The 27,465-nt window shown below is 34.2% G+C and overlaps 1 protein-coding gene across 4 annotated transcripts in view; it reads right to left on the minus strand.

Moving 5' to 3' along the window:
• The window catches only part of LOC131843774 (RNA-binding protein Pasilla), a 126,041-nt gene that overhangs the window by 37,434 nt on the left and 61,142 nt on the right, over positions 1 to 27,465 (minus strand). The window lies entirely within an intron of this gene.

Genomic DNA, 27,465 nt, shown 5'->3' on the forward strand with positions numbered 1-27,465 from the left:
TGTACATGATTTGTACGAAAATGTACACATCCACTCGATGTACATATGAAATACAATTGTATTTTTTTTTAATTTAAGCTAAACATAAAAACCCGTTATTTTGTCTTATTTATTTCTTACTAGCTGTTCTAAATTCAAATTTGAAATTTAAATTTATTCTTCTAAAATAAAAGTAGCATAAGTTACTCCTTATCAGCTAACTGCCAAAAAAAGTCCCGTCAAAATCGGTCCAACCATTTCAGAGATTAGCCGGAAGAAACTGACAGGCAGACAGACAAAAATTGTAAAAAATGTTATTTGGGTGTATGTACCGTATTTATATTCATATGCATGTAGTAAAAACGGTTATTTCAATATTACAAACAGACACTCCAATTTTAACAAAATTGTGTACATGGCGTACTCAATGCCTAAGGAACTTGTTAGAAATAGAAATAATCTTTTTTCAAATAAACTTAATATAAGCACTTTTGAACAGTCATATTTTTTTAATAATAATAATAATAAAAAAACATCCCTACACACTAGCCTCAACATATTACAACTTCATCCACTTACTTTCAAACTTCTCACAAAAGGCTGTAATACTGAACACGTGTAGAATAGTCCGCAATTTTTGTCTTCCGCTTAAAAATCTCCATCGTATTCATAATTTATACTGTTCATTGTTTGGTGATTTTTACCCGCAATGATATGTCTGTTGCCCCATCAAAGGGCATCAAATATATATATATAACTTAATAATAATAATAAATGTTCAAAATCTACCCTGTATCATCGTAAGCACAGATTATTATATTAGAGTCCGTTAGTTTTCTGTTCCCGCGCCTTTGCCTCCCCTCCCTTAACTAGTAACAAACGGACTGTACAGCGGCCTTGACGCGCGCGCATTGTGTTGTGAATTAAAATAAATTAGAACTGTGTTAACCTACTGTGAAGCTGGAAAGCTAGCGAGGATACCTTCGAGACCCTGAAGCCCAAGAAATCCGCAGAACCATAAAGGTAAATGACTGACGCTTCCCTAACATTTTGGTAGCAGAGTAGTTTCCCAAACAATAATAATAAATCAATTTATTGCCAATATCAGTATAGTTACACAGTTACACATTTATACATATTTAATATGATTGGCAATAGGTACAAACTCAACAATTCGAGCAAAAACATTAGTTTTTGAGGCAATGTCAGTTTCTTTTTTAACATTTAAATTTTCACATGTCAGAAATTTTCATGTCATAAAAATATTCAAACAGTTAAATTTAAAAAATACGGAAGATCTCTGGGACATGTCAGTTAAAGTAGTTAGTACATTCATAGATATTGTTGCTCCTTATCTAGCTACTATTTTCAATAAATGTGTTGATAATGGCGTGTTTCCTCAATTAATGAAATTTAGCAAATTAATTCTTTTTTAATCACAACACACACTTTAAATCTGGAGATAGATTTGAGCTAGGCAACTATACAAGTACCAATTTTTTTTCTATACATTTGCCAGTTCTAAATATATATTATTTGAAAAGATTATGTTTAACCAAATGTTAAAATACTTCAGGGATAACGGACTGCTTCATCAGTCAGCAATATGGTTTCACTGTCGGAAAGTCTACTACTGATGCAGGTGTAGCGCTTATTACACATATATTCGAATCATGGGAAAACTCACAGGATGCTCTCGGCGTGTTTTTTGACTTTTCGAAGGCGTTTGATTGCGTAGATCATGAAACACTTTTGTACAAGCTCAAAAATTATTGTATTAGAGATAATCATCCACACATTTCTATGAAAACTTATCTATTAGGATAGGGTGCAAACTGTAGATATTGATGGTGTATATAGTCTAAAACTAATATAAAAATGGGCGTTCCTCAAGGTTTTTTTTAATATTAGGCCCATTTCTCTTTTTAATTTATATAAATGACCTTCCCAGTAAATTAAAATGTACATGGTAGAGAAAGTTGCAGATATAGTGTTATTTGCGGATGATACTTCGTTAGTGTTTAAAATTGGTCGCGCAATTTTACGATGTATATTCAGTAGGCTATCTCTGCTATACTAAATTGGTTTGTAATAATCTATTATTGAACTCCAACAAAATTTTTTTTTAATGTGCATTAAATTCACGCTGCCTAATGTAAAACAAGTAAATAGCAGCTATTGCTTAATGATGAAATAATAAATTTTGTAATGAACAGTTTTTTTAGGAATAACAGTGGACTCGAAGTTACAATGGGGGCCCCATATTTCAAAATTAGCCAGTAGACTTAGTTCTGCTGCTTATGCAATTAGAAGGATAAGGCAATTTTTTCCATAGCATTATGTCATATGGCATACTGCTGTGGGGTAAAGCTGCCGATGTAAATACTATATTTATTTTACAAAAGAGAGCCATACGTTCTAGAGAGTCATTACGTCAATGCTTTAAACAATCAAATATCCTCACCGTTGCCTCACAGTACATTTATGAAAATATTATGTATACAAGGAAAAACTTAGATAGTTTCAAGAAACTTAGACTGTACAAGTAGAAACTTACGCAATAAAAATAAGCTAATTTTACCTAAATGCCGTCTACACAAAGTTAGTAATTCATTTTATGGTAATTGCGTAAGATTCTATAATAAACTGCCAGAGTCTACGCTAAATCTTACAGAGAGGCAATTCAAATCTTATATTAAACAAATGTTATGTAAAAAAGCCTATTATAAAATAGATGAATTTATAGATAATAGCAATATATAGCAAGAATAAGTTTATTTGCGGACAACGTTATAATTTTAATTTTCATACTGCTTTCTTGATATATGATAGCGTAGCGGCTTTTGTATTGATTGCCGCATGCATCCTTATGTAAAGTGCGAATACTGTAACTACCATATAGTAATTTTTGTAGCTGTGACGTGGTCGTGTGGAATGAGTAGTCATGCTCACTAAAATGTCCAGACATGTGGCGGCGTGGTGGGCCGGGTCAAATATAAATATATCCCTAAAATATGGTCGAGCGCAGTGATGGCTCATCCGTCATACTCGTGAACGAGTTATTATTGTAGGGACTGGTCTGCTCTAATCACTACGACTGATTTAATCTTATTGCATGATTATATTTGACCCAAAAATTCGTGCTTGTTGGTAGTTTGTATTCACACGTTTCGACTTGTAAATGTAAACTTACAAGGATTATTTAAAAGAGCAACCATAAAGTAAATGACTTGCTCGTTCTAACTTGTGATGAGACAGCTTTCCGAACGAGTGGTAGATAAAAACAAATTGTTATGACTATTCAAAAGTGCTTAAATTAAGTTTATTTGAATATTATTTTCTATTCTATTCTATTCTACTCAGCTGTTGCTGGACTGATGGGCGTCCAGCGCTGGTTTTCAGTTTGTACCTCCTCACACGTGCTAGATAACCATACCACAACATAATGAAATAAAAATTTAACAAATTAATACATTTTATTCTAACACTCATTTGGAACGCAGTCTCATCACAAGATGAGCAAGCAACTTGTGTATTGCTCTGTATAAATGCTGAATGATAATGCAAACAAACACACTCATAAATACAAATGTTTGTACATTATTCAAACCCGAAACCATCGGAAGTAAACCGGTACGCTGATCCGCTAGACCACCGAAGCAGGCTATATGTGTATCTTATCTTATATATAAAATTCTCGTGCCACAGTATTCGTTCCCATACTCCTCCGAAACGGCTTGACCGATTCTCATGAAATTTTGTGAGCGTATTGAGTAGGTCTGAGAATCGGCCAACATCTATTTTTCCTCCCCCTAAATGTTAGGGGTAGTCCATCTCTAATTTTTTTTTTATTTTAAAGCAAAACAACGTTTGCCGGGACAGATAGTCTTAATATATAATAATATTATAAATGCGAAAGTTTGTGAGTATGAATGTTTGTTACTCTTATGCAAGCACTACTGAATGGATTTTGATGAAACTTTACAGTAATATAGCTTATGCATCAGAATAACATAGTAAGTGCGACGTAGACGAATTTTCGCGGGTCAGCTAGTATTACATCAATATATATATAATATATAATAATAATATAAATAATAATATCTATATAATAATATCTCAGGACAATTCACACATCGCCATCTAGTCCCAAGCTAAGCAGAGCTTATGTTATGGGTACTAGACAACTGATATGAATACATAGAGACATTTTTTTTTGTAAATAAATAAATATTATACATAGAAAACACCCAACCGATACAAACAATCATACTCATGAATACAAATGTTTGTACTGTGCGAGGAATCGAACTCACGACCATCGGATAGTAAAGCGGTGTGCTAAACCACTAGACCACCGAGGTTGTCATATTAAATTAAAGTGTAATAATAATAAAGTTTCATCAAAATCATTTCAGTTGTTTTTGCGTGAAAGTGTAACAAACTTCCATACTAACAAACTTTTGCGTTTATAATATTAGTAAGATAGGGTCACTGAGCCAGTGTTACCATTAAATCGTGAAACAGACAGACAGAAAACTATCTCTGTATAATTCTAGTACGTATCTTCGTAACCAACTACAGAACAACGATACTGCAGTAACTAGCTTATAAACTGAAGCCGTACTTCCGAGGGTTACGTTTAACTAAGACTTCAGTAGCACTGAAGTTACTGCATTCAAATCGTTTGCAACTGCGGTTAATTATTACCGGCGCGGTAAACCGAGAAATGCTTCTCATAACACATTCATTCATATCATATTCATTCATAATTAAAATATATAGAAAGTTGTTTTACTATCAAGATATATTTTATAGCTGAATATATTAAAATTTAAATTCAAAACTCGTAGGACATTTTAGCCGCTTATGAACGTCAAGTTTTTACATTATACTTTGTAATATTGTTTGAAGATGGGACATAAAAAAAATTATTAATATACATTTACTCTCCGGTAATGAAAACACCGCTAACAAATTCAATTAATCCAAATGACAGCGGTAAACTTCGCCTTTGCTATAATGGGTTAGAATATACGCTCGTTTAGTTATAAAGCTGCAAAAAAACGAACAGACTGATAATAATCTTAACAGTTACTTTTAAACTCTCGTGTTTAAAATACATTATTTAAATTATTAACCGGGTCTTAACACGAATATTTTATGGCAAATAAAGGTATTTACCTTTATTTAAAGATAGAAAAAACTGCTGTCACCTATCTACATTGACATCGCTGCTACTCCAGTCAGCTCGTGACCACGGCTAGTGCAACCTAGTCGAAACATCGAGAGAGGTAAATACCTTTATTTGCCATAAAATATTCGTGTTAAGACCCGGTTAATAATTTAAATAATAATCTTAATATTTTAAATAGACAGTTTCAAAAGAGTTAGTGATTGCACCAATAAAAACTTACGTAACAATAACAAACTGATTTTACCTAAATGTCGTTTGGCTAAAGTTAGTAATTCGTTTTATGGAAATTGCGTAAGGTTTTACAATAAAATACCAGAGTCTGTTATAAATCTGCCAGAAAAAAGATTAAATGTCAAATAAAACAAGAAGCAAAACACAAGAAAAAAGAGAGACAAGAGAAAAAAAAGAGCAACACACAAGTTTCTTGCTCGTTCTTCTTGTGATGAATCTGCATGAGTGGTAGAATCAAAATATGACTATTCAAAAGTGCTTGTAATGAGTTTATTTGAATAAAGATTATTTCTATTTCTAATTCTATAAATACGGATAAACGAATATACAACACTTCCAGATTCTCATTACAGGTCCTACCTACAAGTACCATGACCGACATAATTATTTCCCATGGGAAAAATAACAACTGCGTTGTGCAATGAAATCCTTGCAGGTGTTTACGCTGGACGGGTCTGCCAACACCAGCTGTACATCACTGTGACCAGCAGCTGGGACGGTCATTACCACTCGTACAGTATTATATTATTTGGCACTGATAACGTTTTACAATTACAAATTTGGACGCAAGGCGAACTCAATCAAGACTATATAGCAATGACGGCGTCATAATATTAGTACGCAAAGCAAAAACTTAGTAAAACAACACAAATTTTTTTTTAAATGAATTTTCTATGTTTTATTTGTAAAAATTTTGTAAAAATTATTTCTATCTTGGACTATTAAGCAGCTCGCATAATTTTATATTTCGTTAAATGAGAGGGACTGACTGAAAATCAGCATTGTGCAGAGTACGTGTAAACGTTACGATCACAGCATCAGCTGAGTCAGTCCCTGATGCCCAGAATACGCAGTATGAGATACTAGTGTTGCTATTTTATATGTAGCTTAAGAGGTTCTTTTTTTTATATCGTATTTATTCAACAAATAGTGTATGAACTGAAATGTATATATGTATCTTTTATTGTGGCAATTATTATTATTGTTTTTTTTTATATATCTTATATATAAAATTCTCGTGTCACATTTTTCGTTCCCATACTCCTCCAAAACGGCTTGACCGATTCTCATGAAATTTTGTGAGCGTATTGAGTAGGTCTGAGAATCGGCCAACATCTATTTTTCATCCCCGTAAATGTTAGGGGTAGTCCACCCCTAAATTTTGACAGCTAGTATATTATATATCTCCCTTTGATGGGGCAATAAACTTATCATTGCGGGTAAAAATGAGTGATTGCACAAACATTTGTATTCATGAGTATGATTGTTTGTATCGGTCTGGGCGTTTTCTATGTATAATATGTATTTAGTTACGAAAAAAAAAATATCAATAATATCAATATTTATGCTGGTGGTCACTCTATTCTCCCAAATTTGAATTTAAATGAAATTGTATTATTGTAAATATGTACAACTTTAAAAAAAAAAATACGTCGAGTTTATTTTCAGTTCTTCTCATCTCGAAATCATTCCGAACTGACGGTAGATGTCAAAGCTACCGTCAGTTCGGATTATATCATAAGTCTATAATGGTCATGTAGATCCATTACAGACTTATGATATGTATAAAGATATTTTGAATTTGATTATATATATAAAGTGGCTATCGCGACTATATTCTTCGTAACTAATGCCACTAGATTATTACAGCTTACTACCACCTACCAGCATGGAGGTGTCCAGGCGGAAATTCACGCATTGCCGCCCATCACAAATAGATAAGATAATGCCTATTCATGCGAGTTAAAGAAAACCTTAAGCGCAATATATCTATAGAAATAGAAATAATCTTTATTCAATAAACCAATATAAGCTCTTTTGAATAATATTTTATCATTTTTTTATTCTACCACTCATTCGGAACGTAGGCTCATCACAATACGAATGAGTAAAAAACTTGCATGTTGCTTTTTTAAATAAACGCTGTTCTAAAAGCACATTAACAAGGACTAGGCATGCGATAGTCAACATTATCTTTGTGCAATCAGATAATATTCGCAGCATTATGAATTTTAAGTTAAATTTAACTTTGAGATTAGTTTTAATAAAAATTACTTTGCTGTTGCCTCAAGGATGAAGTATAACTTTCTTCAGTATTCGTTCTGTTCTTCTTTATTATTACATTATTTCCACAAGCATTTGTACCGTTATTCCAAAAATTCATTATAATTTCTATGCATATTCGTTTCAAATTTCTATTTAAACATTAATTAAATGAAATTAATTATAATTAATTTAAATTAATTAATGTTCAAATAAAAATTTGAATTTAATAATTTAAACATTAAATAGATAATCTAAGGATTATTCATACGAATAAATGAGTTATATAATTTTTTCGTGAATAATTAATTTACTTAGGTTTAATTCTAAAACAAGCTTGTTTAAAAAATCAAACCAGTGTGAAATATCATTAGTTATTTTTTCGAAAGACAAAATTGCAACGACTCTACTTACTTACTATAGAAAATATTTATAGTAACATAGCGTTTTGTATGGAGTGATATCACTCCATGTCCTCGGGGACATACAGCCTTAATATAGGAGAAAAAGCTTAATCTATATTCTGGACTCAATTTGCCAGAAAAAGATACAAACGTGTTTATAAAATATTTTCTTTGTAAAAAAAAATATAAATGATAATAATGTTTTTGTAGGAAATATCTAACTTAAAATACATAGCGCCTACAATGTTATCTGATTGAACAGAGATTAAGTGCGTAGCGGTTTCTATGTTGATTTTCGCATGCCTAATCCTTGTTGTATATTTAATTATATAAGTAAATCAATATTTATTTTAAAAGAGCAACACACAAGTTACTTTCTCATTCTTCTTGTGATGAATCTGCATTCCGAATGAGCGGTAGAATAAAAAAACTTGAGTATTCAAAAGTGCTTATATTAAGTTTATATGAATAAAGATTATTTCTATTTCTACTTGTATCCCCGTTACATATTACAGTAGGAACATATTACTGTATATGTACAAAGCTAAAAAGGATATTTCACAACTCTGTTCAGTTACACTTCGTTGACTCATATGATTCCGTTTAGTAGATAGTATATAAAAAAGTAAACTAGTGTCATTAGTTGTATTATCCTAATAACAAAATTACATCTAATTTATTCAGTTACTGTCAAAAATATTCATAGTAGCTAGAAGCATAGCGTTTTGAATAGAGAGATCTCGGGGGACATGCAGATTATCACCCTTACATGCATATATTATCTTATATATAAAATTCTCGTGTCACAGTTTTCGTTCCCATACTCCTCCGAAACGGCTTGACCGATTCTCGTGAAATTTTGTGAGCGTATTGAGTAGATCAATTCACCAATTCGTCATGAATTCAAAAGTAAATATTAGGGATAGTCCACCAATAAGTCATATCCAGCCAGTCCATAAATAATTTTCTATTCTATTCTTATTAAACGGCATGTGAAACCGCAGGCCACATCTAGTTTCGTACATCAATTTTAAAGGAAAACTCGAAACAAACACGGATATACATGTAACAGTAAAAAAGACGTAATAAATACTAGTTTGTTAATAACATTATCGTTCACCGAACAAGATACGAGACATCTCCGGTCGGGCAAAACCAGGTGAAATTATGCAATTGCGGCGCGACCGGTTCTCTCTGTATTGAGTAATTCCCTTGACCTTGGTGCGCTGACTCCTCTGATCAACTTACGACTCTACACATGAAGTTTTAGTGTTCATTATCGCGTATCGCCATCGGTTTGGTGTACGTCCAATGCTATGGTAATTGGCACAGCGGGCCAAAAAACTATATCTAGTCTAGGGTTGCCAGCTTTTTTGGCAAAAAAACGTATACTCTGCTTTGGATAGGAAAAAATAAACTAAATATCAGGAAAAAAAAGTATTTTTCATGTTTTTATTGCTTCATAAAACATTTCTGTGTGCTTTTAACACTAGAGCCGTAACAAATGTCACAACACTCACAATTGACATCTAACATTACGTTGAGTAATTATAAATCATTAACTACCCATAATGAGTATATTATTTTATGCAATTTTGAATACAATTGTTTGTGCCGTGCGAGGAATCGAACCCGCGACCATCGGTCGTAATGCGGTGTACTAGACCGCTAGACCACCGATGTCGTCGAAAGTATGGTTGGCAACCCTAATTTAGTCACAATCAGGTAACATTTTGGTCGCGTTCCAATACCTACACTGTACTTCAAACAATGCCATATTCGGCGCAAACATTGGATTGAGTCAGTGGTTCTCAAGCAGAGGTCCGCAACCAAAAATAGAGCAGAACCAAAATATAGTCGACAGAGTTTCTTTAAAAGGATTGTTTAAAAGAGCAACACAAGTTTCTTTCTCATTCTTCTTGTGATGAGACAGCTACCTACTCTGTACTTCAAACAATGCCATATTCGGCGCAAACATTGGATTGAGTCAGTGGCTCTCAAGCAGAGGTCCGCAACCAAAAATAGAGCAGAACCAAAATATAGTTGACAGAGTTTCTTTAAAAGGATTGTTTAAAAGAGCAACACACAAGTTTCTTGCTTATTCTTCTTGTGATGAGACAACATTCTGAATAAGCGGTAGATTAAAAAAAAATTTTGACTATTCAAAAGTGCTTAAATTAAGTTTATTTGAATAAATGATTTTCTATTCTATTCTATTCTTGTAGAGATGAAACGGATAGTAGTTTGGCCGGATACCGGGTATTCGGCCAACCATACGACCAAATAGCCGGATATCCGGCGGAACTTAGCTAACTAATAAATTCATTTTCTTTCTATAACAGTCATTTACTATTGAGTGATTAAAAATTTAAAATTATAAACTAATTTTATTCCTTAAGTAATAAATACTAAAACTAACTAAATAAAGCAACAAATTCGTATAAAAAAAATTACCCACATTTTTTTTAATTCGGTCGAATTGTTGTCATCCGGTATTCGGCCGGATACCGGATAGTTACCGCATATCCGTTTCATCTATAGTTTCTTGTCAGTCTTTTCATCTCGAAATCATGACGGTAGATTTGGCATATCTTAAGAGTCTGTAATAGACCTACATGAATAAAGATATTTTGAAATTTGAATTGTTCACTAAGATTCAAATTTGTAAACTACCAATTTTTTTTGCATATAATAATAATAATAGGTACAAAAACAATTTTTATTAAATTATTATTTACATCTTTATTATAATTTATATCTTTGGGGGAGGCCTTTGTTCAGCAGGACGTCTTCCGGGCTGAGATGATGGTGAAGATTATTTACATAATTTGACCCACTCAACACTTCATATGCCACGCTCTATTTGCTATCGTCCGGTGAAGCTGTAAAGGCCAGCTGCGGCCAAGCACTGGAGTAATCCGAAAAAAAAAACCTTGGTCCCCGGTGAAATAAAGTTGGGAATCACTGGCTAAGTGTACTAGCATATAACATTATAATCCAACAAAATGTGAACGCTTTGTGGCCGTAATGAATACGTTGGAAACGAGCGCACTAGACAATAGGGTGGCATAATAACCACGGGGTCAAGCCAAGGCCGCCACCGTCACAGATAATCGTCATTATCCAATTATACATGCCACTAGCTGTACCCGCGACTTCGTCCGCGTGGAATTTAACTTTGTTTTTCTAAAATAAAAGTAGCCAAGTTAAAGTTTGACGGGACTTTTATTGGTAGGTCGCTGAGTATCCTTATTACATCAGCGACCTGATGTAATAAGGATACTTCAAGTATCCTATATATCCTAATAAGGATACTCAGCGACTCAGCGAAAGTCCGTCAAAATAGGTACATCCATTTCAGAGATTACCCGGAACAAACAAACAGACAGACAGACAAAAATTGTAAAAAATGTTATTTTGGTATACTCGTATGTACCGTATTTATATTCATATACATGTAGTAAAAAACGGTTATTTCAATATTACAAACAGACACTTCAATTTTATTTATATGTATAGACTAGCTATACCCGGCTTCGCACGGGTGTACATGTATTATACATATAACCCTTCCTCTAGTATCACTCTATCTATTAAAAAAACCGCTTCAAAATCCGTTGCGTAGTTTTAAAGATTTAACCATACATAAGGACGAACTGACAGCGACAGCGACTTTGTTCTATCGATTGAGCTATTGTGGAGCGTCGTGTGAATATATTTTTGTCTCGCGAGTACGCAAAATACACCTGTTATAAAGGTTAACATTGAGTTTATAGCGGTAACCTATTTAGTTTTATAATATTGTTGACAGAGGTCACTAGTTGTATGAGCTTGTAACCCATATTTCTATACTAATATTATAAACTAGTTATCCGCCCCGGTTTCGCACGGGTGTACATGTATTATACATATAAACCTTCCTCTTGAATCACTCTATCTATAAAATGCGTAGTAAGGAATGCGATAATCAACATAGAAATCGCTACGCACTCATTATTAGTGTAATCAGATAATATTGTCAGTGCTATGGATTTAAAGTTTTTCTATAAAAACATTATTATCGTTAACGAATTCTTCAATTTTATAGTAAGCTTTTTTGCAAATGAACTGTTTTATTTAACATTTAAATCTTTTTTCTGTCAGATTTATAACAGACTCTGGTATTTTATTGTAAAACCTTACGCAATTGCCATAAAACGAATTACTAACTTTGAGCATGATGTATTATACATATAAACCTTCCTCTTGAATCACTCTATCTATAAAAAAACCGCTTCAGAATCCGTTGCGTAGTTTTAAAGATAAGCATACATAGGGACAGACAGCGACAGCGACTTTGTTTTATACTATTTAATGATGATTTACGTTGCGTTACACAATTATGTTATATGATATCTATATATCAATGAATTAATTCACACACATAATATACACCTTTTAGGTACTGCAACGTGGACGTATGTATAATAAATAAATAAATAATTTTACGTATTTATTCATTTATTTCAGGCCATCCATAAAAAAAATGGGTCTATATTTTTTTTATGGATAATAATGGAATGGTGCACCCGCCTGCGCTAACGGTTTACGCTGGCGGGGCACCAGTGGAGGATGATAAGATGAGCATGAGGTCAGACCAGTTAGCCCATCGTGACAGATTCACCAAGAATTTATCACGATGGTTTCCAGGGTGGAGGTCGACCTGACATGGTACATTGTTAGCAATAAGTTCATCAGTCCACATTACTACCTTTCCCCCACTAGGCCCATATTATAAATACCTTATAGACTAACATACATATGAAATAATATATAATTAATAGGCTTAACTCTGAAGTGGCAATGGGCGGGGCACATAGCTCGTAGGACAGATGGCCGGGCAGTAAAGTCCTCGAGTTTCGACCACGGACCGGAAGACGCAGCGTGGGAAGGCCTCCAGCAAGGTGGACCGACGATCCGGTCAAGATCGCTGAAAGGCATTGGATGCGAGCAGCGCAGGACCGATCGTCGTGATCTTTGGGGGAGACCTATGTATGTATGTCCAGCAGTGGACGTCTTCCGGGCTGCGATGATGATGATGATGAACAGGCTTAACTCGGAGAATAATCTATATACTCGTATTAATTTAATAACGTAAAGTAAACACTTTGTATCTCTATCTAGTTTATAGTTTATTTCGAGGAGTGCAGGTCAGTTAGCGTTATGACAAAGTTATTAGAAATTCGTCACGATGGTTTCTAGGGGCACCGCGTGGAGACCAACCCTACATGGTAGATTGCTAGCAATGGGGTCATCAGTCCACATTCCTAAGACACTGACACTCTACAGTTCCCCTTACTATAAGCTATAGTTACAGTTTAACATGAGGTGGGCAATTACGTGAAAAAATATGCTAGTTGAAAATACAATGCCCTTTTAGAAACGTAACAATGATCGGACCTCTTTCAAACGGCCCTGTATCCGTTCTGAGGATTCCAGGGAAGGATATACTAGTATCCTTTTTTCGATTGCCATTGTCGTAAGAAGTGTTTGTGAGGGTAGTGAGTGAGGGTTGGTGAGGGCCGACATAATGCGCCGATTTACCGGAAACGAATCTAATATTTCTCTTGAATGCCCGCAAAAATTGTCACTTCATTGTTATTTATTGTGTAACTAATGTAACTGTAATATTCAGTCGTTTTACAGTGAAAAGGTGACAAGCAGACATACAGGTAAGCAAACCAACTTAGCATTTATGATCTGCCGGTGGTCTGGCAGTTTAGCTTATAACGCAGTATGCGTTACTTCCGATGGTCGGGAGTTTAATTCCTCGGACGGCACATACATTTGTATTTATGAGTATGATTACTTGTATCGTTCTGGGAGTTTTCGATACAATATATATACGACGGCGTCAGTAGTCTAGCGGTATAGCACACCGCCTCACTTCCAATGGTCGCGGGTTTTAATTCCTCGCGTTAGAAACATTTGTATTCATGAGTCTGATTGTTTGTATGTTTGGTGTACATTATGTATGTATTTACAAAAGGAATGTAGCTATTTATTTGTATTTGCATCAGTTGCTTAATACACGTAACACAGTAAGCAGAGCTTCTGCTTAGCTTACGACTAGATGACACTGTATTAGTTGAGATATCATTACATAGAATAAAACAAAGTCGCTGTCGCTGTCTGTCCCTATGTATGCTTGTATCCTTAAATCTACGCAACGGATTTTGATGCGGTTTTTTTTAATAGATTGAGTGATTCAAGAGGAAGGTTTATATGTATAATACATGTATACCCGGGCGAAGCCGTGGCGAGTAGTTAGTAAACAATAAAGTATCTATGATTTACTTTTCTTTTAAGACTCGGATATGAAGGCAGACCTAGAGTAATGTAATAAAAATAAATTGCGGACAAAAATCTAGAGTATCGCGTTGAGGAATATTTTCTAATGAATAGCTTGTAGGCGTACACAATTTGCTGTCGATTTCAAGGTCTAACTCATTAGTTCTTTGCGCTACTGACTCGAAAACACACGAGTTGTAATCATTTATGTAAATTATTTATTTATTTTTAAACTAGTCCTTAACTTAGTAATTTAGTAGGAAGTTATATAAAAGGAGTGTACTGTATTTTTGTTCGTACATTAAAATATATATGTATAATATGTATTTATTTACAAAAAAAAAATGTATCCATGTATTTATATCAGTTGTCTAGTACCCATAACACAAGCTCTGCTTAGCTTGGGACTAGATAGCGCTGTGTCAATTGTCCTGAGACAAAAAAAAAATATCTTTACATAGTCATTTCATTACATAGTATAGAACAAAGTCGCTGTCGCCGTCTGTCCGTCCCTATGTATGGTTAAATCTTTAAAACTACGCAACGGATTTTGAAGCGGTTTTTTTAATAGATAGAGTGATTTTAGAGGAAGGTTTATATGTATAATACATGTACACCCGGGCGAAGCCGGGTATAGCTAGTCTATACATATAAATAAAATGGAAGTGTCTGTTTGTAATATTGAAATAACCGTTTTTTACTACTTGCATATGAATATAAATACGGTACATACACCAAAATAACATGTTTTATCATTTTTGTCTGTCTGTCTGTCGGTCTGTTTGTTCCGGGTAATCTCTGAAATGGCTGGACCGATTTTGACGGGACTTTTTTTGGCAGGTAGCTGATATAACAAGGAGTAACTTAGGCTTTTTTATTTTCGAAAATTAGAGTTAAATTTCATGCGGACGAAGTCGCGGGAACAGCTAGTAACATATGTCCACATACATTCTTGCCAGTTCTTCTCAATTTTATCTATATACTGAACTGGACGGTACGGTACAATCAAAATAATAATGTGAAAATTTGACGTTCATAAGCAGGTAAAATGTCCTACATGAATAAATGATTTTGATAGAAAATAAATTCTTCAGTCAAATCTACTTTATCTATATTATATCGTATTTAGTAGGGATGTTAAGTAGCTCCGTAACCGTAACCGAAACTATCGGATATCCGATATAATAAAATATTAGTAAACGTAACCGAATCCGGAATAAAAGATTCGGATAATATCGGATAGGGGCGGAGCCCAATTGAGACACGTTATGTAACCATTTATTACCTATTTGTATATTACTTTTGAAATTACTTAAAAAAATCCGTACCTGAAATTATCCGAAACTAACGGATAATCCGAAATATTTTCATATCCGCATCCGTATCCGTATCCGGTGTAATAACCATTTCTATATCCAAAACCTATCCGTATCCGAAATTTCATATCCATAACATCCCTGGTATTTAGTCACGTTTCTTTTTATACCCTCGAGCCATGATGAAAGGCGCTCTCTCACGACATCGACGTAATAGTACCCTAGCAGCCTTGTCTCTGTTATATTTTTATTTTATTTATTTACTAGCTACTCAGCCCGGCTTCGTACGGAATGTACATGTATTATATACAAATCTTCCTTTTGAATCACTCTACCTATTTAAAAAAACCGTTACGTAGTTTTAAAGATTTAAGCATACATAGAGACAGACAGCGACAGCGACTTTGTTTTATACTATGTAATGATGGTGATTAAAACGTAATGCACAAATACAAAAAATGGTGCAGAAGCGGACTTAACACCTTAAGGCATTTTCTCCCAGACGACAATGCAAATAGAGATTAGAGGGCGGTGTATTTAAGTGAATAATACCATGAAATAAATAATAAAAAGAAGTAGGTACAATTATAATAAAATTCATAAATCTATATCTATATATATAACTCAAAGGTGACTGCCATAGTGATCTATCAACGCACAGTACAAACCACTGGACGGATCGGGCTGAAATTTGGCATGGAGATAGATATTATTACGTAAGCATCCGCAAATAAAGGATTTTGATTAATTCTACCCCCAAGGCGATAAAATAGGGGATGAAAGTTTGTATGAAACTTTGCCAATTTTAAAACGATAGGGCTGAGACTTTGCATGCATAAAGCTACTATGACGTAGGCATCCCCTAAGAAAGGATTTTGATAAATTCCACCCCTAAGGGGATAAATTAACGCGAGCGAAACCGCGGGCAAAAGCCAGTTGAAATATATATATCCAACATACATACTTAAATAAAAAATGTTGATTATTTGCCACCATCATATATATCATATACCGCGGACTGTGTTCTGAAGAATTATTTGACATGATGCCTACAGATAGTGTTTTACCATTAATCGCTGGCCATCGATAGAGAATTCATTTTAACGCTGGTACCTAAGAATCTGGGGACGGTGCGGTTTCAGAGGAGCTTCCTCCCGCGTACTCTTAGATTGTGGAATGAACTACCTACCGAGGTTTTCTCGAGACTACAGCATGGGGTGTTTCAAGAAGGGTGTATTAATGTTTCTTAAGGGTCGGCAACGCGCATTTGACACCCCTGTTTCAGGCGTCCATAGTCTACGGTAACCGTTTACCATCAGATGAGCTGTATGCTGGTTTGCCACCTACGTGGTATAAAAAAAAACCATCGTAGTATAAAAAAAAATAGAAAATATATGTATATTGTGAAAAATGTACGTTGTTATTTTAAACGCCTATATCACGGCCCCACTTCCATCTCCGGTTGTAAGCCGCTGCGGCAAAGCGATTTCCGTTTTGCTACACGATTTTTCAATATCGCTTTAGGCTTTTTACTTAAGAGAACGTAATTTCCAATATATTGAAATCTTTGAGAGCACAAGCCAAATAGGTATAAAAGTTAGTCTTTAAAAATAAATCTTAGTAATACTACCTATATCATTCATCATTAGGCTTTAGTTTTATTAGGGTTCCCTAAAATATGGTCGAGCGCAGTGATGGCTGGCTCATCCGTCAAACTCGTGAATAGAGTAAGATGACTCGTGAAGAGATAAAATGATTTTTGCGTTAGCGGTATGTAGTCAGTATGTAAATTTTCGCGTCAGCGAAAATCATTTATTCAAATAAACTTAATTATTACAAATACAAAAATAAAGCTACATACGGCGGACTGAACACCATAAGGCAAATCTGTTAGTCCAGAGTAGTCCGAAAAAAAAAACCAGTACTTTATAAATACCGAGATTCTAAATTTATTTATCTGCTATTTATGGAACACTAAATAATTACCACATATATATATATATATATATATATATATATATATAAACATTGTGTAAGTATGTTTGTAATATCTAATAGCGGAGCTACTTTCTTTACGGTTTGAATACTACATTAATTTGTGACGCCGTCTGTCCACGGAGCACGCGACGTCTGTATTCAGGGTTGCCAATCGTAGGTAATAAGAAATAGAAATAATCTTTATTTAGATTGAATAGTCATATTTTTTATTCTAACACATTCGGAACTCAGATTCATCACAAGAAGAATGATCAATAACCTTGTGTGTTGCTCTTTTCAATATACGTTTTTTTTTTAAATAAATAATTACACAATAACAAGTAAGAGGCATGCGATAATCGACATAGAAACCGCTACGTACTCATTCTTAGTGCAATCAGATAATATTGTCAGTGCTATGAATTTAAAGTTTTTCTACAATAACATTATTATCGTTAACTAACTCTTCATTTTTATAGTATGCTTTTTTCATAAAGTCTTTTATATTTTATTTTGTATAAATTTATGTGTAAGAAATTAAAAATATATATATATATATACGACATTTCAATCTTTTTTAGACAGATTTAGTATTTATTTCGAATTCTAATGCTGTTAGCCGCAGCTGGGTTTTACAGCTTCACCGAACGATAGGGACTGAGTGCACTTCAAACCCGCGGACAATACTTATGGAGCGGCTGAAGGCCCACACCTTCCTGACGGATATAACTAAAGGCACCTCTATCGCGAATCGACACTACCGTCCAAGACCGCCGTGTATCACCCATAACCACAGCGACAATAATATTTTTTTTTTATGTATAAATATGTATGTTAGTCTGATTTATATTTATCTTATACAGATATAAACTTGTTTAAAATAAAAAAAAAACCCTTGCTTAAACCATTGCCATGATGCACGTTCGTAAACAAATAATCGTTTAGCGAGTCAATAAATATGATTGAATGCTTCCACTCACTTTCAATACATTTATGAAAATATCATCTATGCCAGAAGGAATATAGACAGTTTCAAAAGAGTTAGTGATTGCACTAATAAAAGCTTACGTAACAATAACAAACTGATTTTACCTAAATGTCGTTTGGCTAAAGTTAGTAATTCGTTTTATGGCAATTGCGTAAGGTTTTACAATAAAATACAAGAGTCTGTTATAAATCTGCCAGAAAAAAGATTTAAATGTCAAATAAAACAGTTCCTTTGCAAAAAAGCTTACTATAAAATTGAAGAATTCGTTAACAATAATAATGTTTTTATAGAAAAACTTTAAATCTATAGCACTGACAATATTATCTGATTTACATTAATAATGAGTGCGTAGCGACTTCTATATTGATTATCGCATGCCTCTTACTTGTTGTACTGTAATTATTTATATAAAAAAAACATCTATTAAAAAGAGCAACACACAAGTTTCTTGCTCATTCTTCTTGTGATGAATCTGCATTCCGAATGAGTGGTAGAATCAAAATATGACTATTCAAAAGTGCTTGTAATGAGTTTATTTGAATAAAGATTATTTCTATTTCTTTAATGTAGGTAACTCTAGACTATCCACTGTTATATTAATGTAAAAATTCGCGACAAACATCGACAACCCTACTGCACGCGCGTCACGATACGAACATTACATAAGTAGCAATTCGGATCTGTAACACGTTACAAAGTGATCTTTATTGTTTAAAGTACAAGGCTTAACACGGCACCATGTGGAGTGCTAAAAAACCATTTTCTATGTCAGCCACAGTCGGAGAGGAATTGTTATTTTTGGGTCACGGCCACTGGCACCGGCTCGCCGACTGCGTTACATTTTTCCAGTTTCAAATGTACACCAATGACAGCTTATTTTTTAAACTGATGACAGCTTCAACAGTTCATTATGTCGGACAAGATTATTTGTATCGGCTAGAGCGAGTTGTACAATGCTTTCTGAGATCCGAAATATCTTTGTTAAATATAATAATAATACAAGGTTAGTCGACATAACAAGTTGAAAGTCACTGATAGACTTCATAAAACTAAACAAATTTACATAGATGAAAAAATATTATTAAAAATCTTCAAACAAAATACCCTGTGATAAGTTTATTATGTAAAATAAACTTAGTTTAGATACAGAGAATAATTTTTTAGCAACAAAGAAAATAAAAAAAACAGTTCTTCATACAAACTGCGCTTTGATCAATTTAGTATGAAAAGTAAACTTAGTTTAAATAGATAGATAAGAGATTTTATATGTACACGCAACATCATCATCTGCTTCTTCCTTATCCCATTTTTTTGGGGTCGGCGTAATATGTTTTTCTCTTTCATACATCCCTTTCCGCAGTCATCTTTCACACAGTCCATCCATCTTCTTCGGTCTTCCTCTGCCCTTATAACCATCCACGTTCATATGTAACATCTCTCTTAAAATATAATCTTCATTCCTATACATTACATGTACACACATACAGGTTCAATTATAATAATAATAATTCAATTCAGAGGAGTTTGTTACAAACACAGTGAGTCGAGAATTTTATATATCAGAAGAAGAAAATTAAACAATGTCCCAACCACATGCTCTAACAACAAATGTCGAGCTCCACAATGACCTATTCTTACAGCGCTCCTATTATTGCGGGTTCTTTGTTGGCACAAACATCATATTGCTGATATAATAAGTAATAGAGAAATACTTAAATTTCCTGTATGCGTCGTATCCAGCTACCAAATTGAATTCAAACAACAAAACATCTTTATTCATGTAGGTCTATTACAGACTCTTATGATATGTCAAATCTACGGTCAGTTCGGAATGATTTCGAGATGAGAAGAACTGATAAGAAACTCAGCTCGTATTCTTTTCAAATTCTATTATAAAGATGGTTATACATTGGACCCCGTACTAGGCGAACCTGTATCGCGGGAGTCCACAAAAGAATTGCCAGATAATTATCAGATATTTATGTATTAATATCAGTTGCCTAGTACTCAACACAAGCTCTGCTTAGCTTAGGACTTATATGGGGTTGTGTGAATTATGTAGGAATATTATACTATATCTGGAAGCGTAAGTTAAATAAGTTAGCTTAAGTTGTGTGAAAATATAGATATAAATGTAATTGGAAATCATGCTATAATTACATTAATTAAGTAGCTTGTTTTTTCAAATAAATGTTGTACATGTTTACAATACTATTCATTTAAATTCAAATTTGGGAGAATAGAGTAACCACCAGCATATGCTATTGCAAAAGCAAAAAGTCTAATCAGTGTTCGTAACCTGGACAGACCAGTCCCCACAAGTTCACGTTCATGAGTATGACGGATGAGTCAGCCATCACTGCACTCAGATCCTACATTAGTACACATCGACCCGGCCTACCACGCCGCCACAAGTTTGAACTTTATAGCGAGCATGACTGTTTCAGGTTACTCCACTACGTCAATTATATTATTTACAGCATAGGCTATACCAATCACAGTTTTCACCCATTACAATATTTAATTTATATTATTTCATTGACTATATGTCATTACTAAATCTATACATATAAATAAAATTGGAGTGTCTGTTTGTAATATTGAAGTAACCGTTTTTCACTACATGGGAATGTAAATACGGCACACATTTTTTATAAGTTATGTCTGTCTGTCTCTTTGTTCCGGCTAATCTCTGAAATGACTGGACCGATTTTGACGGGACTTTTATTCGCAGGTAGTTTATGTAATAAGGAGTAATATAGGCTACTTTTATTTTAGAAAAAGAAGCTAAATTCCACGCGGACGAAGCGTTTGCAGCTAGTGTACAATAAGTTTCTTGAATGTTGTTTAGCCGCAAACAGTTTTTGCGTGGATACCACCAGTTCATGTTCATGTCAGCGATGTATGCCACAAACTCACAAATATATTGTAACGCTCGACTAAGGTCAGCACAAAAGTAGTTACACGTATTATCAAAGTTTGATAACGTTCGCAATGCTGTCGTGTTTTCGGTGAAACTTGGCTAAATGTAGACATAAATAGTATGTCTACATTTACCTGTGTACTTAAGCGACACGCTGGAGGTAATGACCTATAATTTCACTATCATATCTCACCATTTAAACGGTTATATAAACAGCTTACCGAGGCAGTTTCACCACGAACGTGCTTTTGTCTCTCTCGCCGCAGGAGCTGCGCTAGAGTGCTAGCGAGTTTGTGACCTCGGCAGTGAGATCCCATTGTTTTCAATGTACATACCTTGTTAAGTTAACTTCCACGCGGTTCCCCCCTGGAAGTCATCGCGATAAATTCCTCGTGAATTTGTCATGATGGGCTAACTGACCTAACCTCATGTTTTTTAGAAAAAACTTAAAATTGATAGCGCTGACAATATAAAAACGTGGTATAAAAAAAAAATATTATCTGATCGCACCAAGAATGAGTGCGTAGCGATGTCTATGTTGATTGTCGCATGCCTCTTACTTGTTGTTGTCTATTATTAAAAAAAATATTCAATAGAACAACACGCAAGTTTCTCACTAATTCTTCTTCTGATGAGTCTGCGTTCCGAATGGGTAGTAGAATAAAAAATATGACTATAAGTGTTTTTTTTATGTTTTCAATCAATCGTCACAGATATCAATTTCCAGTCGTGTTACTGACTTACAAACTAATTATTATTATATATATATTACGACTTATACTTAGTACTTTATCCTATTTTATTATTTTTATATATTTACTATATTACAGTTTGTATTCTTACAATACAACTTAATATACACTTATAATCCGAATGAGTGGTAGAATCAAAATATGACTATTCAAAAGTGCTTGTAATGAGTTTATTTGAATAAAGATTACTTCTATTTCTAATTATTTTCTTGTGCTACCCTCCGAATCATTCTTCAAAAGTGCTTGTATTTATTTTGAATAAACATTATTTCTATTTCCTAAACACTGACAGATAAAGAAACTGACGAGGGTAACGGTACTGCGCGGAGGTATTTATTTGCTTGCTGTCCCTACGTTAAATGTATTCACTTTTATTTTCGTTGTAGTGACATCATACACTAAGTGGGTAGACATACATCATGGCTGAATCCTTGAGGCCGCGAGATCACTTGTTAGGTTGCACTTGTTTAGAATACAAAACACCGTTTTATTTTTACAACTGCAGTATTATTCTCATCTCTAATCTCGTCTCGTCTCGTCTAAACTTCGATTTTAATCCGATTGTATCTAGTGTGTGTATTCTAATACAAAACAACGTTTCATTTCTACAACTGCAGTATTATTCTCGTGTCTAATCTCGTCTCGTCTCGTCTAAATATCGATTTTAATCCGATTGTATCTAGTGTGTGTATTCTAATACAAAACACGGTTTCATTTCTACAACTGCAGAATTATTCTCGTCTCTAATCTCGTCTCGTCTCATCTAAATATCGATTTTAATCCGATTGTATCTAGTGTGTGTGCAGAATTATTCTCGTCTCTAATCTCGTCTCGTCTCATCTAAATATCGATTTTAATCCGATTGTATCTAGTGTGTGTATTCTAATACAAAACACGGTTTCATTTCTACAACTGCAGAATTATTTCTAATGTATCTAGTGTGTGTGTATTTCTACAACTAATCATCTAAATATCGATTTTAACCGTTTCAGTGTGTGTATTCTATAACTGCAGAATTATTATCTGTCTCGTCTCATCTAAATATCGTGTTAGATACGATTGTATCTAGTGTGTGTATTCTAATACAAAACACGGTTTTATTTGTATCTACTGTGTGTATTCTATAATAATACAAAACACCGTTTCATTTCTACAACTGCAGAATTATTCTCGTCTCTAATCTCCGTCTCGTCTCGTCTAAATATCGTGTTAGATCCGATTGTATCTAGTGTGTGTATCCTAATACAAAACACCTATATAAATAAAAAATTTCATTTCTACAACTGAATCTCGTCTCGTCTCGTCTAAATATGATTTGTAGTGTTTGTATTTTCGTCCGCGTGGATTTAACTTAATTTTTATTAAAATAAATACAAACATTAGCTAATTGCGAGTGAAAGTTCCGTCAAATTCGGTGAATACAAATGTTTGTGCCGTGCGAGGAATCGAATCCACGACCATCGGACGTGAAGCGGTGTGCTAGACCGCTAGACCACCGAGGTCGTCAAATCTCATGTATGCTATGTGTTTGTAATTGTTGAATAAAGCATTTATAAACTATGTATAATGTAACCATGTTTTGGTGGCTAAATAAATTGATGGAGGCATTTCAACTAGCATTTTACAGCAACTCCAGTGAAATTCCCGTCAATATAAACATTTTAATGTTGCGATCATTTATATTCTAGAGCCGTCCCCGTGAGCGCTGGCTCTGCATATATTAGTTATATTGAAATGAAATTATGATAATGGCGGGTTTTAGTTGCCGACTGTGCTTTGTGGTTCGTTCTCCGTGCAATGGTCGAGGTGTCACCACCTTTATCAATCATGCCACATTCTATCAATTAATGATAGAGACAACAAAAGGCTCAAGTACATAGATTCAAGATTCTTTATTTGTATAACATGTGTAATTACATAAAGAGATGTTGTATATCTAAATATATATAACTCAAACGTGACTGACATAGTGATCTATCAACGCACAGCCCAAACCACTGGACGGATCGGGCTGAAATTTGGCATACAGGTAGATGTTACGACGTAGGCATCCGCTAAGAAAGGATTTCGATTAATTCTACCCCCAAAGGGATAAAATAGGGGATGAAAGTTTGTATGAAACTTTGTCAATTTTAAATCGATCGGGCTGAAACTTTGCATGCATAAAGCTACTATGACGTAGGCATCCCCTACGAAAGGATTTTGATAAATCCACCCCTAAATTAACGCAAGCGAGGCCGCGGGCAAAAGCTAGTTCATTTATAATATAAGAGCTACGCTCTTGTTAGTGCAGCTCTTGCCACTTTCCATGATTTTCCATCATACTCTTAAAACCACAGGACACACGACTTCAATTATCTGTTTCATTTACTTGATGTAGATGTGCCTTGGTCTTCCTTTCCCCCTCTTTCCTTCTCCTTCCCTCAATCCTAACTTTTATAAATTCACCGTGCCGTATCTAGTGTCCTATATAGTGTCCTAACATTTTCCCTCGTCTATTTTCGATAGACAGATCTATATATCGTTTATTTGTTTGTTACTAATCACACACAACATGTTCATAAGAATAGACAATACATAATACGACATAAGATTTATAAAACTGTGATATTATGTGTGATCTGTAGCAATACAAACAGGTCGAAGCTTAGCGTGGAGCATTTGTTCAAGGAACAAAACACTGATTTTCAGCTTCAACCCATTTGAGGGTACGTGAAAATAATAATTACAATAAATATAAATATAAAAGAGCAATATTATTGGTGACTGTCTGTGCGGTGTGTGTATAATAAAAATAAATAGTTCAGAGTATAATTTGATATAATTTTAACTAAGTGGTACGGATTAAACGAGAAAAAAGAAAATATTAATAAGAAAAACATAGAAAAAAATTAAAAATCAGTAATAATTGATTTGGACAAAGAAATAATAAGGCAGTATCTTCGGAATAGACCCCTTTTAATAATATATTTTAGTTATCATATTATATTTATTTTTTCTGCTTTATAATTTTAGGTTCTTTTTTACAATTCTTAGTTGTAAAAAAGCAGATACAGTATTCATATCGTGCAATTTTTCTTCATTTCTTACTTTATCTTTCCAGCTAATTCCTTCCGTTCTTCTCCATACACGTTATACTTATGGAACGAATTTGTCCGACATGTTTACCTTAGATAGCATAGAAAATACAGCATAGCACAAACAAACTTGCGGCTCATCTGATGGTAAGTGATTACCGACATTTATCATTATTATTAAATTTATTATTGCCGAATTTCAACTATTGAGCGACCAGTAGTTACTACAAAATGGCAGTACTTTATATAACAAAAAAAACTACCATAATAGTACCCATGCAACATCGTTCCGGTTCGATTCCTACTAATATATATTTGTGTGTTTGTATGTTACACATCGGAGACATTGTTCTGTGACCTAGTAACGTTACGTAACATCCACTTTCCGCGCCAAACAATATTCGCAACTGCCACTAGACTATTACGCGGATTTCCCCGCCCCCGATGCTTACGCTATACCTTTTCTAGGTCGACGATACCCACCTACTATTTACCCTAGATAGAATAAAAAGCAATAAAAACTGACTGAAATACCATAAAGTTCTGATGGGCACTATAAAGCCTTGTTACAGTTTGCAAGCTGTGATATGGTAGTTCAAATTATATATGTAATATAATATATATATAGTACCGAGAATAGAATAGAAAATCATTTATTCAAATAAACTTAATTTAAGCACTTTTGAATAGTCATAACAATTTGTTTTTTATCTACCACTCGTTCGGAAAGCTGTCTCATCACAAGAGAGAGAGACAACATAGTTTTCAGTTGTCTAATAGCCATAACACAAGCTCTGCTTACCGTGGGACTAGATGGCGCTGTGTAAATTGTCCGTGTCAGACAGGTACAATAATCATACTCATGAATACAAATGTTTGCACCGTGCGTGGAATCGAACCTGCTTCCAACGGAAGTAAAGCGGTGTTACACCGCTAGACCACCGGCATCAAGGCAGTAGATTTTTAGTATCGGTCTGGGTGTTTTCTATGTTTATTATGTGTATATATTTACAAAATATCGTAACACAAGCCGATCTTAGCTTGGCAGTATATGTCGCTGTGTGAATTTTCCTGAAATATTACTATTCAAATTTAATCTGTTTAAACTGTGAAGTGAGAAGTGGATTAAACGTACCCCGTAACAAACAGTCCATGGCATGACTACATGTATGTATGTAGGTCAGCCGCGGCATAAGGCCAGCATATCGACATGTGTTTTAATGTTACGTAATGACTTATTTAGATAACGATGATTTCCTAATGATTGCTCTTATCAATAGTATAATAATAAACGTTTATCTGAGACTTTGATAGTATTGTATACGCATATCTATACGTCGTGTGGAACGAAACAACTATAATTATATCCACACAACAATTCACACAGCGCCATCTAGTCCCAAGTTAAGTTGAACTTGTGTTATGGGTACTAGACTGATATAAAAACTTTTTTTTTGTAAATACATACATAATATATATAGAAAACAGACCGACAGCAATCATACTCGTGAATACAAATGTTTGCACCGCACGAGGAATTGATACAAACAATATTCATGAATACAAATGGTTGTACTGTACCGGAATTGAACCTGCGAACTTCGGACATATTACAGACTCTTATGATATATCAAATCTACCGTCAGTTCGGAATGCTTGCGAGATGAGATGAACTGACAAGAAACTCAATTTAATTATTAATGTTACAACCAATGGGCTCGACTATTGAAATTTTCGTGCAATGTCCCGTATACGGGACAACTTTGCGGGTTCATTTCGGGGACACCGGGACTCGTGATTGTAAAAAGGGACAGTCCCGTTCAAAACGGGACGTCTGGTCACGTTTGTTGTATCACAGAGTTTGTTAGATCCTACATGACGATCACATCAACACAGACATTTTAATTACGGTCACGTGTTTAAAAGGCACACAAGAATTTGTCGCATTCTCTTGCTTTACATTTGTATATTATCTTATGCAGAATATTAGCTAACAAAGACCGGTTTTATTATTTAGTGTAATACTGATAAATGAAAACTGTTATCATTATTTGACGACTAGCTACTACCCCGCAGCGTTACTCGTTTGGATACGATCAAACAGCGTCGGCTATAACATATAGGTATATATTCTTAATTGCACTTTTAAATACAGTTAAACTTAAACATATACAGAGTGATTTGATCTATCTGTCTACCAATGAAAAACATCCACATTTAATATTAAGTTACAGACAAAGTTCAAAGA

Source organism: Achroia grisella, unplaced genomic scaffold, assembly GCF_030625045.1.
Source record: "Achroia grisella isolate CSIRO2021 unplaced genomic scaffold, CSIRO_AGI_Agris_v1 utg1086, whole genome shotgun sequence".
In the NCBI taxonomy this organism is placed as follows: domain Eukaryota; kingdom Metazoa; phylum Arthropoda; class Insecta; order Lepidoptera; family Pyralidae; genus Achroia; species Achroia grisella.